Source organism: Cibotium barometz, chromosome 42 (assembly GCF_041138505.1).
Source record: "Cibotium barometz isolate CiBa-2024 chromosome 42, ASM4113850v1, whole genome shotgun sequence".
Taxonomy (NCBI): Eukaryota; Viridiplantae; Streptophyta; class Polypodiopsida; order Cyatheales; family Cibotiaceae; genus Cibotium; species Cibotium barometz.
Window position 1 is genome coordinate 28,913,236 of NC_141087.1, and position 16,309 is coordinate 28,929,544.

Consider the following 16,309-nt stretch of genomic DNA (forward strand, 5'->3'; position numbering starts at 1 on the left):
TCAATATCCATTTGATCAATTTGTAAGGCTACGATTAAATTTATTCCACTATCGATATTCTGTACTCCATTGATAATGGTATCGATGTCCTGATCATCCTCATCAACATCACCATCATCCTCAATGGTAGGGTCATTCTCATGATCATGAGAAATGGCATGCTCATCCTCATTATCATGATCATCTCTTATTTCTTGATCATCGATTACAACATCTTCATTGGCATGTTCGACATCATCTTCATTGCGGCTTGTTACATCCTCCATATGCTCCATATCAGTGAATGTATTATACATCACTTTGGAATGTGGTGCAATAGGGATGACGTACCACCATTTAATGTCATGCACCATTGGTAGATAGATAACCTACTCAAATACACATAGTATAGTAATTAATTAGCATATCAAAAGTCAAGGGGTACGCGAGCTTAGATATATATGTACATGAAACACATTAGTAAAAAAATGCATACGTTCTCACATTGTTGTGGCAATAGGAGCCTATCTTTCTTTGTTTGCCAAAACTTTGTAGAGTCAATAGTTACATAGCCACTTGCATGGCGTTTTATCGTTGCTTCAGGCCCTTTTTCCACCACGTTCATTTGCCATTTGACATCCAAAACATACACAAGGAAGCGACAAAAGTCAAGCCTAAATATGTCTTGGATTATGCCACAATAATCATCCATTTTTCCATTAGCTCCCTCAAAGCTACTAATGACACCGCAATCTTGTGTATTTCTCTTTTCATCAATTCTTTGTGTTCGAAAATGCTTGCCTTTACACCATATAGCATTGAACATAGTGCACTGGACCAATAGAAGCAATATTTGTGTAAGCAATGTGAATAAATATTAAAAGCAAATCACTTACAACTAATGCAAAACATTAGTTCTATGTACCTTTAACATGCATCCTCGTGCATACTCCCATTCTTCCGCCGTGATATGCAGCCCCTCGTTGCTCTCTGCTCTCTCCATTTCCTCATGCAACCAATCAACATGGATATCATTCGGAAGTGTCGCTAGATGCTTAGAGTACGCCTTCCGAGAGCCATGTTGCCTCCAAAAGAGAGCTCTTTCTGCTTGCCTTTTTGTCTTTGCATCCTCATATCTTGTAACCCATCTGCTCATCACATCACTATTAAGGATACAAGTGATATTGAGATCATCAATCAATGTTCTGTCAATTACTTTACTCTGTCCTTTTCCTTGAGGCACAATAGAGGTCATCCTCAAGTCCTCTTCATTGCTCCATAGTCGTGGCAAAGAGCTGTCCACCTGACCAAGAAATTCTGAAATATATACAAGAGACTCTTGTATCAACCAACCCTCGGCCATGCTTCCTTCAGGCATTAAACTTTGCCTCACAAAGTCTTTTAAGGTCTTCATGAAGCGCTCTAGGAAGAACATCCAACGTGCATGCACAGTACCACATAAAGCGATTTCGTCCACTAAATGCACAATGAGATGTAGTTGACTTGTGAGAATGGTTCGCGGAAAAGTCTCCTCTACCAAGCAAACCACCTCCACTGCCATAACACGCGCATCATCCAACGTGGCTGGATCAATTGCTTTGGAACTAACATATCTGAAAAATAAATAAATAGTACGTTATATCTCATGCACGTTCATTTTGCAAGGTATAATGAAGGGTGATCTGACATGGGTTTTACATACCTCACAAGCTCGCCCATCTTATAAATACATTTTTTCAAACTCTTATTTGTCGATGCTAGTAGGTAGTATGAACTGCACACATAAGAGCACATGTATGTATGGTTTATGGCATTACAAAATTTAATTTCAACGTACAAGACTTAGAAAACACTTACTTGAAGCATCTTGTGCCAATCGTGGGACTTCAACCCATATAGTTGCTTAACGCCTCTTTTCTTAGTGGTTGTAAAGGCTCCCTTCAATGATCTCATGCATCCAGTGGGAGTACGCAAAGTGGTGATGGCCTGCTTTACCTGCCTCTCCTCTTTCTTTGATATAATCCATGGTGCAGGGGCGGAAGACGAACGTGCCCACCCACCTCTCGTGGCCAAGCTTGACGCATACGTCCTGCAACCCGCAAGTCCTTACGTACGCTAACATTGTCTCGTTTACCAATAATATGTTCCCAAATACGAGATCCCACATTCTTGAAGATGTGCATGGGATCAAGAAGATGGTTGATCTTAACATGGGTCCAATATGGCAGCCAAAAAAAAATGGAGTACCTACACAAGGGATTGCTCTATGTGACCTTTAATCCAATTAGAGACTACACAAAACAAGATTGAAAAAACATTATTATACCTGTTCATGCCATCTGGAGGAAGAATAGTTGTAGACTCCCAAATACGCTTCCAATCTTTTGCACGAAGTGTTTATGGAGGAATGTTACTCTTACTAGCAACATATTTAGGATGATCTGAGGGGAGAAATCGATGATGATTATCGAATATGGTCTTACACAAACCGTCAGCATACTCATGTACTAATGAAGGGCCACAAAGAGGACATGCATGTTTACCCGATGTTTTCAAACCTGTTAAAATATAAATAAAAGTTAGAATAATAAAGTCTCATCTCTGACAATAGATCCCGAAGCTCCAGCATCATCTCGTCGTCGACGCTTTGCGTGCTCTCGTCACGCGTAGGGAACCATGTTAGGGTGTGGTACTCCTGCTTCAATTAGAGTTTATATATTACAACTCTATTAATTTAATTTGGATACCATGAGTCATTTGAATACCATCAATTTACATCTACTCACCTCTAAACCTGTTTGATTCCATTCTCCATACATGGAGTTGTGATTCAAGGTAATTCGACGTGCTCGTACAATGCATCCTTGACATCGATTACACATACATTTGATCCGTTGTCCCAACCACACATCGCGATTACGATGACGCATTGTCTCATCTTCCCCCCAGAACTGCTTGAAGAGGTTGATGACATCCTATGTACAAACCAGAAAACACAAAATCATAATATGTTTTTAATGAAAGTATAAAAATCGCGTGTATTGACGCGGCTGTTTCTTAAAATTGCGTGTATTAACGCGGCTATTTCCTAAAAATCGCGTGTATTAACACGGGTAATTCCTGCAAAACGCGTGTATAAACGCAGCTAAATCATCATACACGCGTTTATAAATGCGACGATCTGTTTAAACTAAAAATAGCCCGCCTTCCCCAAATATAGATTTTGAACTAACATATCAACACTGCTTTCGTTTTCGCCTCTTCCAACAGAAACGAAACCTAAGTGCAAGGAGGGAGCAGAGAAGGAGCACACACGGGAGGAAATCGAGCAAGAAAGAAGACTCACTTTTTCAGAGGTGAGTCAGTTTGTCCTTTGCCTTGTCTCCTTCCTCAGATTTGTTTATACTATTTTCTCTTTGCTTTTTGGGTTTGTCTCCATCCTTTTGCTTCTGTGCACACGATTGGGTGAATGATTCTGACAGGGGCGACAGTGGACCTTTTATAAGGACACTTTGTCTTTGTCGGAGGTCGGTCCTTTTGAGAAAAAAATTTCGCAGGTCGCGTGTAGAAACGCGTGTAAAAGCGCGTGTAACCTGTCTCTGCAGAGTCTGTTCACGTGGATATACACACGTTTCTAGACGGGTGTATACACGCGTTTTTTGACGGGTGTATACACACGTTTCTACACGGGTGTATACACGAGACTGCGTTTCCTGTTTCTATGATTTGCAGGCAACACAACTGACTTGAATGATGATATTTGTGTGAGTCAAGAGACAGTCCATGATGTACATGAGGATTTTTGTTGCAGGTTCTTTATGGATATTCCAGGTTCTTCATCCGATCCATTTGCATACAGCAATTGGCTGATGGAGATGCTGAATCATTTTGGGCGCCATCCTAGTCCAATTGAGCTTACAGAGTATATGTATGCCCATCCCCCTCCTTCCCTGCCTGGTGTCTATACCCCTACCCGCGAGTATCCAGTGCCGTCTATTCCTACGAGTCCGACGAGACGGCATGCAGCTTCTCCTCTTCCACGTCCACCGAGGAGACATACCTCGTCCCAGACACACTCACGCACACCCTCACAGCCACCATCACGTGCTCCCTCAGAGCCACCGTCACGTCAGGGCTCACAGCCACCGTCACGTAGACAATCCCCAAGTCGTGACTCCACCCGCAGCAGTAGGAAGAGTGGGAGTGGAGGATGCGGCGGGTGCTTTGGTGGGGGAGGTGGGGGAGGTGGGGGAGGTAGTAGGGCACGTGGTGAGAGAGGAGATAGAGGGAGAAGAGTTAGAGGAGACAATTCCGAAGAGGAGGAGATGAGAGAGGTGGAGAGAGTGATCTGCTATGATGTGACGGATAGGGGCGGGATAGTGATGGATGCGAGGGGGAGGGAGGTAATGGAGTACATGCATGGGGTAGTATCAAACTCATATAGAAATTGTTTTATTAAATTTAAAGATCAAAATAGCCGATAAGTTGGGGAGGTGATAGAGGCTGTACATAGTCGGTACCCCAATCCCCCACATGCTACATTCTCGGATGTATGGGGAAGGACGCGAATAAGGGAGATCTTAAGTAATAAAAGATCTCACCTTAAAAAACTCGCGTACGATGACCGGCTAAATGTAGCTGCGGGTGGCTATCCTGCAGAGAAACCTGCCACCACTGCGCACAAACACGAGTGGAAGGAGGCAAAGAAACGAGCAGAGGGTGGCGTGAAGAGCAGGCAGCATGTGGAGGCACGACGGATCCAGATGGAGACCATTGGATCTTTGCATTTCGGATCTGGCGGCGTTGAGTCATGGAAGGCAGAGTTCGTAAGTATCTTACCACTTTATTTGATTGTTTACTTAATTCATTAATTCTATGATTGTTTTAATCTTACAAATTGTGTTGATTATGATACAGCGAGACGGGTTACGGGGAGGAATCCCACAACCCACGATACTGCGTATGCTCGCCGACATAGCAGACGTGACACGTGGGCCATCTTCAGAGCCGAGGGACGCATTACGGACGCGCAGTTTGAGATGGCCATGAGACCATACGGTCGATAGGTACTTGAAAATTCTAAACGAATGATTTTGGTTTATTGAATTACATATATATATACTTATATACTATATATTACTTGAACAGGCACAAGCTGCTGATGATCCACCCGCCGCCACTGCAGAGGGTGGACGTGAGCACTACTCATCGGACATTCCAACCGATGTGATCTCATCTGAGCATGGAGGGAGCACCGAGTCATCATCTGGGTCTGAGTAGTACTCAGACTTATAGTATCACATTCCATATTGAGGATGTGGTTGTATATTTTTTTTTGTAAATTGAAGCCATGGGCTACTTCGAGATATGGACTCCCTTGTATACATGTATGAAATTTTGATAGTAATATTGAATCGTGAATCGATAGTATTACATTCATGTGTGTCTTGAATCGTGTATTGACAATGTATGCATTCATGTTGTTCTTGTCTTAATCTCCCTCGTGCATATGTTCTTCGTGGATGGTCTAATGCACAAAAAAAAAAAATCCAGAGAGTGTTATTGGGTGCTAGAATGCTGGAACAGTATTCAGGCACCAAATAGCACTCTCTGGATTTTTTTTTTTGCTCTGTTCGCGTGTATAAACGCGTCAGAACTGCTAAAAATCGCGTGTATATACGCGGATAATTTGTAAAATACGCGTGTATTAACGCATCAAAATTGACAACTACGCGTGTATAAGCGCATCTAAATTAAAGAAACGCATGTATAGACGCATGTATCAACGCGTCTGAGTATATCTGAACTGAACAGAATGCGGCTATACACCCGTGTATAAGCGCGTCTGGGTCATCCTATACACGCACTTTTACACGCATGTCTGTGGCCGCGATGATACATGCGCTGATACACAGGCCCGCTACTTTTTTTCACAAGTCATTTTTAGCGGCTAGGAGCGCGGGTATGAGCCCGATCTGTAGGGTTTCCAATGCATCTTCGAGACTGCTAGTCATTCCTCGAATTTCAAGTTCCACGACACCATGGTGCAGATATTAGAGAAGATGTCCCTCCCTCATTTCTCTCGTATTCAAAGAGGACGGGGTAGAGATTTCTAGAGTCGTGGACCGAGATACTTCTTCATCCGAGCAGATCAAATTGGGAACCTCACCACCGACCTTAAGCGGATTCGTTGGATTGAGAAGCTGAAGATGATCCGCTTATTTTGGTTCGTTGGTACCCCGAGGGCCGACACCTATGTGACTATAGATGAGGTTCGCATACCTTAGGATCGCTGGGTGTATGACAAAGTGATGCAGGTCTTACCTGCTGATAGAGTAGCTGTGTTGGGATCTACCCCAATTGAGAGTTTACCACCCTTACCATCAGTTTTTAGAGTCTTAGAAACTACAGCAGAACCCCTATATTTCACCTATGTGGACTGCTCTACGCTTATGTCATAGTCAAGCCTAGGAATTTCCCTTGATGTGAAATAAGACTAATTATATTAGTCTCAGATCTTTGTAATAAAACTTGTCCTTGTAAATATTTGGAAATAAAATAATTTCAATGTTTTACTCTCTAGAAATAAGCGTTGTGCAAATATGAATCTTGTAATCTTAAAATTGCTTTTATAATGATGGCCAGGACGACCACCCTCCACTTCCCAATGCACTTTACACCGATAACCAGGACAAGAAGCTCCTGCTCAAGCAAATGCAACCTCCCTCCTTTAAAGGAGAAGGTTCAAAGGTTGAGAAGGATGCTAAAGTCTGGATTGAGGTGATAGACGATTATTTCTCTGCTGCCGGTACTGGAGTAGCAAATCAGTCTATGCTCCCACGGTTTCGCCTCATCGGAGATACTAAACTCTGGTGGAAACAGTAGTGCCGTGACAAGGAAGTCACCGAGCATTCTCAAACGTGGGAAGACATCAAGCAGGCAGTGAAGGAAAGATATCTTCCCCCATCCCATGAATCCATAAAGATGAATGAGTTTTTTAGTCTTAGGCAGTGCAGCTTAACTCTTGAGGACTACTATTCCAAATTTATCACCCTTCGGAAGTATGCCCCAGCTATGACTACTTCCTAGCAAGTGGCTCGTTTCTGCCAAGGGCTAAATCAACCCCTAGATTCTCGCCTTGAAGCAATGAGGCCAAGCACATTACAAGATGCTCTCATACGAGCAAAGCCCCTTGTGAAAGAAATGAAGGCTATCAAACCGAAGAATCAAAAGAGATCTTACCCTGAGGTAAATCTTAAAGATCAACCCTACAAGAAACCTCAACAGAATTTCCCCTACTACAACAGAGGGCGACAAGGCAACTCTTTTGTCCCCCGCTCGTATGCTGCTTCTTCCAAAGAAGGCCCTCTGTGTTTTGAGTGCAATGAGCCGGGACACTTTAGAGCCAACTGTCCCAAGATGGCAACATCATTTCCCCAAGGTAGCAGAGGGAATCAAGGCCGTGGAACCCCTATCCACCAAGCTGCAAGAGGCAGTGGCCGTGGGCAGAGGCTGCGGAGGAGCAGTTTCTAGGACTGCGTGTGTTATAAGTGAAGAACCGACCTTGGAAACGGCTGAAGAAGAGCGCACCACCGTCCATGCGGCAGTAGAACACCAAGGTCCAAATAAACAATTTGGTGTAATCCAAACCCCCGCCACTCATCACGGTAAGCCATTTCAGCTTTTGATTGATTGTGGCAGTACCCATTCATTCCTTTCTCCTAGGTGCTTGCAAAAATTAAACTTGAGTCAAAAAACAGCTAGAAAAATGATTGTAGAGTTAGCCAATGGGAAAGAAGTAGTATCTCACCACTCTATAGGGAACCTTGATTTTGAGGTGGGTAATGAGCAAACTCATGGCCACTTTAGAGTCTGGCCACTAGGAATTTATGATGGAATCCTTGGGATGGATTGGTTAATTTTGCAAACAAAGCTAGCATTCATTGTAACTAGGGGAGTATCACTTTTGAAAATGAGCATGGCCAAGTAATATCTGTTCAGGGGATTATAGGAAAACCTAAATCTAGGGTAGTCAAGGCAAAACATCTTCTCAAGGGAACACGAAAGGGTTAGCAAGTTTTCTTAGTCAAACTCAACAAAGTCATTGAGCCTAGTATAGAGACAGAACCCTCTTGGCTCCAAGAATTCTCTGACATCTTCCCTAATGAGCTTACAGGGTTACCGTCTCCTTGAGAAGTCGATCATGAAATCGAGGTGATCCCTGGAGCTCAACCCGTCTCAAAAACTCCCTATAAAATGTCCCTTCCTAAAGCCATTGAACTTAAGGAGCAACTTTCCCAACTCATTGAACAAGGATTTGTACGCCCCAGTAGCTCTCCTTGGGGAGCACCTGTTCTTTTCCAAAAAAAGAAGGACGGAACTCTCCGCCTCTGCATAGATTATCGAGGGCTAAATCAAGCCACTGTCAAGAATAAGTATCCTATCCCTCGCATCAACGAACTTCTTGACAGGCTTCATGGGGCCAAAGTCTTCTCAAAAATAGATTTGAGGTCTGGTTACTATCAGATCAAACTCAAGGAAGCAGATATACCCAAAACAGCCTTCAATTTCCCATATGGCCACTGTGAGTTTACTGTAATGTCATTCGGGTTAACCAATGCTCCTACAACCTTCAACCGCCTAATGCAAGATATATTCCGTCATTACTTGAAAGATTCCTCCCCCAACCCCCTTTTTGATGTCTAGTATCTTCCCCTGTAATCAATCCCTCTTCAAAAATATAAAGACCTTGTTTCTAACTGTTTTAGCTTAGAGAGAGAATATTATTCTAGAGAGAGAATATTCAGATTATGAATATTTTTGGATAGAAAAATAACTCATCTTATTAAAATAAGTTCCCCTGAAACAGAAATTCAAAAAGAATTTTCCAACGTGCAATTGGAATTAATTGGAAATAGGTATAAAGAACCTTAGTCTAAGGGTCTAGATTTTAAGAAATTTTTGGATTATGGTCCAATAAAGGTTCCTATGGGCCAATAGCATCAATCCATGTGTAGGGAGGAGATAAATCCAAATTGTAAAAGAAGATATCCAAAAATGAGTAAATGCTCACATAAGATGAAGAGTTGAAAATGTACAAGGTTTATTAGTAAAAAACTATGAGCAATAAAATTTTGACACATATGTAAGGAAGGAGAGTTCTTTAAAGAAGGTGCATATTTCACATAAGATAAAGAGTTGAAAATGTACAAGGTTTATTAGAAAAAAACTATGAGCAATAAAATTTTGACACATATGTAAGGAAGGGGAGTTCTTTAAAGAAGGTGCATATTTCACATAAGATGAAGAGTTGAAAATGTACAAGGTTTATTAGTAAAAAAAACTATGAGCAATAAAATTTTGACACCTATGTAAGGAAGGGGAGTTCTTTAAAAGAGGTGCATATTTCACATGCTTCAATGAGTTTTAAACTAAAAAATAATGTGATATTTTTATCTCTCATCCCTCTTGAACCAAACCAAATCAAAATGAAACCAAATCGAATCAAAAAGTAACCAAACTAGGTCCAAATCTAGTCCAAATTCAACCAAACTGACTTGGAAAATTCTAGAATCAGTTTGTTTGGTTAGGAGCTCAATTTTTCCTATAAATATAAGCCTTCCCTTGTTGAAAAAGATATAGTGTCTTATGCATTGTTACTCTACTCTACCTAAGCCAAGAACTGTGAATTCTTTAATAATTCACTAGTTTTTGATACTTCTCTCTTTCTTCAATCCCCATTGGTGGCTCCATCAACATACTAAACCAATTGATTGGTTGGGGGCCTCTACCGTGATCAAATAATCAAGCAAAATATAAGATAAGTATAGTGAATTTTGATCTTTTCTATAATTTCTCAATGATTCTCTCTTCTCAACCCCTCTCAAGCTTGAGAAGCTTAATTGATATGGTTTTTGAAATGCTATTGAAGTTAATTAATTAATGATAGTAAAGAATTACATAAGATTCTATTTATATTTAATTCTAATGGTTTTTCTCTCTCTCACTTAAGAAATGGTCATCCTCATGACCCTTTTCAATCCAAATGAAGCTTTTCATAAGGCTTTTCCTTAATCCAAGATTAAGCTATGCTTAAGGCCAAATTAATGGCTTTTTTCTATACTTTTAGTTTATGTTTATCGATGATTCAATCCATTATGGATTGATGATCCAATTAGAGACCATTCTAATTATTTCCTTAATAATAAACCTTATGCCTTAGAAAAAATTGAGACTTATCAATGATAGTAGCAGAGCTATGGCAAAATTTTTATAGAAATTACGCATAAAACAATTTCATTCAAAGCATAAAAAGAGGACTTCCTACCATATTCTAGGAACTATCATCCTAGATTAATTAAAAGAATATTATTATGCATGGAGATATGGATGTTTGCATGTAGATGTAGAGGTATGGATGTGAGTGTGAATGTGGAGGTGGATGTATGCATGGAGATGTGGATGTATGCATGTAGAAATAGATGTGTAGATGAGGATGTAAATGGAGATGTGGATGGATGTATGTAGATGTAGATGTATAGATGTAGATGTGAATGGAGATGCGGATGTATACATGTAGATGTAGATGTAGATGTATATATGTAGATGTGGATGTGGAGGTGGGTGGATGTGGAGGTGGGTGGATGCATGTAGATATAGATGTGGATGTGGAGGTGGGTGGATGCATGTAGATATAGATGTATAGATGTAGATGTGAATGGAGATGTGGATGTATACATGTAGATGTAGATGTATAGATGTATACATGTATACATGTAGATGTAGATGTATAGATGTAGATGTGGAGGTGGAGGTGGGTGGATGCATGTAGATGTAGATGTATAGATGTAGATGTGAATAGAGATGTGGATGTATACATGTAGATGTAGATGTATAGATGTAGATGTGGATGTGGAGGTGGATGGATGCATGTAGATGTAGATGTATAGATGTAGATGGGAATGGAGATGTGGATGTATACATGTAGATGTAGATGTATAGATGTAGATGTGGATGTGGAGGTGGATGGATGCATGTAGATGTAGATGTATAGATGTAGATGGGAATGGAGATATGGATGTATGCATGTAGATGTAGATGTATAGATGTAGATGTGAATGGAGATGTGGATGTATGCATATAGATGTAGGTGTATAGATGTAGATGTGGACGTAGAGGTGGATGTATGCATGTAGATGTAGATGTATAGATGTGGATGTGAATGTGGAGGTGGATGTATGCATATAGATGTAGATGTATGGAGGTGAATGTGAATGTGGATGTGGATGTATGCATAGAGATGTAGATGTATGCATGTAGATGTGAATGTACGAATATAGATGTGGATGTATGGATGTGAATATACGATATGTGATGTGAGGGAATCAGAAGTGATGAGATGGAAATGATGTGATGGGATGAGTATACATATAAATGGAATATGGAATAAGTAATGTAGATTGATGAGGGATAATGTGAAAAAATGAAAGTTAAAATAGAAATTGTATTGTAAACTGTTTGTAATTGCTGTTTGTAAATGATTGTTTTATGTCAAGAATGCTGGGGGGAGCATTTTGACCGTCTTGTGATTAAGGTCGTGATGGTAAAGTTGCAACTGCTGACGGGGAGTCAATGAAGGACGTCTCGCGTAGCAAGGTCGGCCGAGGTCTTGACCAGCCTCGGTGCGATTAAAATGGTGAGCTTCCGGTACGGTGGATGAGGGGCCAAGGAAGCGGCCTATGAGTGAAGCGCTAGGTCACCTGCGAAGGATCCTAGAGGGTGCTGACCATACGGTGCTCGGGCTCTGGGTCGCCTAGGATACCCACGAGTGCGTCGAGGAAGATATTGGAACAGAGTTGGACTTGTTTTCTGAAATCGGGCATGGATCTGGTTGATTGACCTTGCTGGTCTTCAATGGATGAGTCCATGGCTCTTTATATGGATCCGTTGGTTGATCTTGCTGATCTTCAACGAGAGTCCATCTTGATAAGTGATTATATTGCCGAGTATTAAGGGCTAGGAACTATCGAAACGGCCCCTGAGCATTCTAGTTGCCAATGATGCCATAGATACTCTGATGAAGGAATGATGGGAAATTAAGAATCAATTGGATAAATTGAAAGATTGTGATCAGTGATACTATGGTTTTATTAAAGGATTGTTTTAAACTGGTTGAATGTGTGAAAAAGGCAATTTCATATTGGGTGTGTGAGTGGTGTGACTAGTTTTATGTTGCATGAACATCCGGCTAGGGGGCCTTGGAACTCTTTTCCTTGGTACCCGGGACAAAACCTAACCAAATTCTTAATTGGATCCCATTACTACAGTGGTTGGGCGGTTGGCTAACCCATGGGATTGGATGGGGTTAGGCTGGACTGATGGATCCGTAAATCAAGACTCAAACTTTTGTTTTTATGATAGATAAAATAAATCCCGGACAGTAACTGTTCTATGGATAGGAATCAACGGCTGTGCCTCTTGAATGGGAAAAAAAGCGTTGATCCCAATGATCCAAGTGCAAGTTTCTTTCTTAATCTGACCATGTATCTTATAGATACAATTAGATCAGCTCGATCAGAAATGTTCTTGACTACGTTAGAGTAAAAAGTTATCCAGGTGGAATCGCCCGTGCTTTCCGGTAAAGGAAGTTTTTTCGGGTTCGGCTTTGGAACAACTGACGGATTAGTCTCTTATCCGGATATCCGTGGGTGAGGCCCCGAATGTGGGACCCCTGTTCCGCGCGAGAAGTGCTACTTCCGCTGCTAGTATCCCGAATCTGTTGCTCGGTGGGAACAGGGATCTTACAGTTGGTATCAGAGCATTTGGTTAATAAAGATCAATTGAGAAGACAAATATATCAAAAATTTATCAAGAAACACAAAAAGGTTATAATTGTGTGAGATAATTCATACAATTTGATATTCAAACTGAAACTCGTAATTTGGTAATTGGGTCTTCAGATGGAGGTACCGCAATTATATAGAATCCCTGACTTGCTTGAGGCCTAGACATGATAGGATTTACCTTATAATTCCAAGGGCCGTGACTACCGTATATACCGAGAGTATACTGCAGCTCTTTACTGATAGTATATACAAGTAAATCTAAGACTTGAAATTATAAGCGTTAATGCTATCTAGATGATGATTTCGAATGTGATTGATATGATTTTTAATTCTGTTTGAGAATTGATGAATTGATTTGGATTCTGATTGAAAATGCTGATTGAAAAATGTTGATTTTTAAGAAAATTAGTTGAAATATAATGAAACCACAATGAGGGGGAATGGGACGAGTCCCTGTGATGTTATTCATAATTGGAATGATGATAATGAATTCAGCAAATTACTATGAGGTTAGTGGGTTGTGCTGTTAGATTGCTACTGTTAATACTTGACCGGTAGATCAAGTTAAGGGATGTCAAATTGAGAACTTGCTTGACTGAAATTTCCGTGGAGGAATGTTCCGAAGGAAACTTTTCGGTCTACTGGACCATTATCCTGTTAAAGATATGAATGACATGATCTGAATGAATTGTTATTTAATGATAAGTTCTATATAAGGGATATTTATCCCAGTGTTTGTTGGGTTGACCAGAATATAAGGAACCCCAGAATAAAATTGGATCTTAAGAAAAAGAGCTTTCCTCTACCTTGCGAGATGAGGACATCTCGCACTTTTTAAGTGGGGTAGAATGTAATCCCCAACCTTCGAGGTATACTGGAGTAAGAATCTTCCTTTCTGATCTTATAATTATTCCCTCTCTAAAATAAAAGAAAGTTTCTGTTTAAAAAAAAGGAAGACCCTTTCCCTAGAATACTTCTCAGGAGTCCCACCTGTTTTAAAGATTTAGAACAATGAGTTCAGAAGTGAGAATCGGTGTTTTGGATACCAAGGTTTTGGTTTTCATTTGAGTATGGCCCAAAAGAAGTTCTTTATCTCTTGGGGAGTATAAGAAGTTCTTTATCTCTTGGGGAGTATAAGAAGTTATCCCCCAGATATTGTGACCCTTATATTTGAATTCAATGAAAGTAGGTGACTTAGCCTACAAGTTTCTTTTATCTCCTCATCTCAAAATTCTTAATGCCTTCTATAGAAAAATGTGTCAAACACAAATCATGGAAAGACGGTAAAACTTTAGTGGCAAGTTACCGTTGACTTCTAGGTTACGCTAGCTCCTCCCTTTATATAAATCGTAACTTTTACTTGTCGCTCACAGTAATCTTACTCCCATCAATCTCCTTCCTTTATATAAATCGTAACTTTTACCTGTCGCTCACAGTAATCTTACTCCCATCAATCTCCTTTCTTTCTTAATCTCCTTCATGGCTTGGCAACAAGAACTAGTTTTATCCATGATGATTTCTCACCTTCAAGATGCAAGAGAGTTTGTGAAGAAAGACTTTATAGAACAGTATGAGCGCTCACTTTTTCCTCACCTAGGAACTTCTATAGCGCAGACCAAATGGCGGACCTATCAAAACATAACTAGGGTAACACCTTGGGGTCAGCAGCACTTTCATAACAATGTCCGCTTGGCCATGGTTATTGAAGCTTTGGGTTTGGGTCCCCGATACTACTGTGTCATGAGATCAAGACATCTTGGGTTTTCTGAGCGGGTCTTCTTACTGGCGTGTTTTCTTCCTCATGAGAAGATATGCCTTTATCCCATTTTCGGCTTGCCTCTCAGAGGTCCTTTTGTTAGATCATCTCATACCACTGAGATAGGTGCGGCAATAACTAGCAGAATCATTCCCATAGATGAGTTACCCTATACTTGTGCAGCTTGTGAGTGCTGCTTTTGTGACCATATGATGGACGGGCTTATGGAAGTGTAAAGAGTTCTTCTATCTCTACTGTATAAGTTCCGAGAATGAATAAAGTTTAAATCTTGTTCTTATCTTGCTTTCTTTAAGACTTTTCTTGGTGGTTAATCTTGATTAAAAATTTTCTCTAAGTCTCATATTCGTGCATCTTGCGAAATTATCCCAGTTTGCGAGATGAGGACATCTCACATTTTTTAAGTGGGGTAGAATGTAAGATTCCTCCCCCAACCCCCTTTTTGATGTCTAGTATCTTCCCTTGTAATCAATCCCTCTTCAGAAATATAAAGACCTTGTTTCTAACTGTTTAAGCCTAGAGAGAGAAAATTATTATAGAGAGAGAATATTCAGATTATGAATTTTTTTGGATAAAAAAATAACTCATCTTATTAAAATAAGTTCCCCTGAAACAGAAATTCAAAAAGAATTTTCTAACGTGCAATTGGAATTAATTGGAAATAGGTATAAAGAACCTTAGTCTAAGGGTCTAGATTTTAAGAAATTTTTGGATTATGGTCCAATTAAGGTTCCTATGGGCCAATAGCATCAATCCATGTGTAGGGAGGAGATAAATCCAAATTGTAAAAGAAGATACCCAAAAATGAGTAAATGCTCACATAAGATGAAGAGTTGAAAATGTACAAGGTTTATTAGTAAAAAACTATGAGCAATAAAATTTTGACACATATGTAAGGAAGGAGAGTTCTTTAAAGAAGGTGCATATTTCACATAAGATGAAGAGTTGAAAATGTACAAGGTTTATTAGAAAAAAACTATGAGCAATAAAATTTTGACACATATGTAAGGAAGGAGAGTTCTTTAAAGAAGGTGCATATTTCACATAAGATGAAGAGTTGAAAATGTACAAGGTTTATTAGAAAAAAACTATGAGCAATAAAATTTTGACACATATGTAAGGAAGGGGAGTTCTTTAAAGAAGGTGCATATTTCACATAAGATGAAGAGTTGAAAATGTACAAGGTTTATTAGAAAAAAACTATGAGCAATAAAATTTTGACACATATGTAAGGAAGGGGAGTTCTTTAAAGAAGGTGCATATTTCACATAAGATGAAGAGTTGAAAATGTACAAGGTTTATTAGAAAAAAAAACTATGAGCAATAAAATTTTGACACCTATGTAAGGAAGGGGAGTTCTTTAAAAGAGGTGCATATTTCACATGCTTCAATGAGTTTTAAACTAAAAAATAATGTGATATTTTTATCTCTCATCCCTCTTGAACCAAACCAAATCAAAATGAAACCAAATCGAATCAAAAAGTAACCAAACTAGGTCCAAATCTAGTCCAAATTCAACCAAACTGACTTAGAAAATTCTAGAATCAGTTTGTTTTGTTAGGAGCTCAATTTTTCCTATAAATAGAAGTCTTCCCTTGTTGAAAAAGATATAGTGTCTTATGCATTGTTACTCTACTCTACCTAAGCCAAGAACTGTGAATTCTTTAATAATTTACTAGTTTTTGATACTTCTCTCTTTCTTCAATCCCCA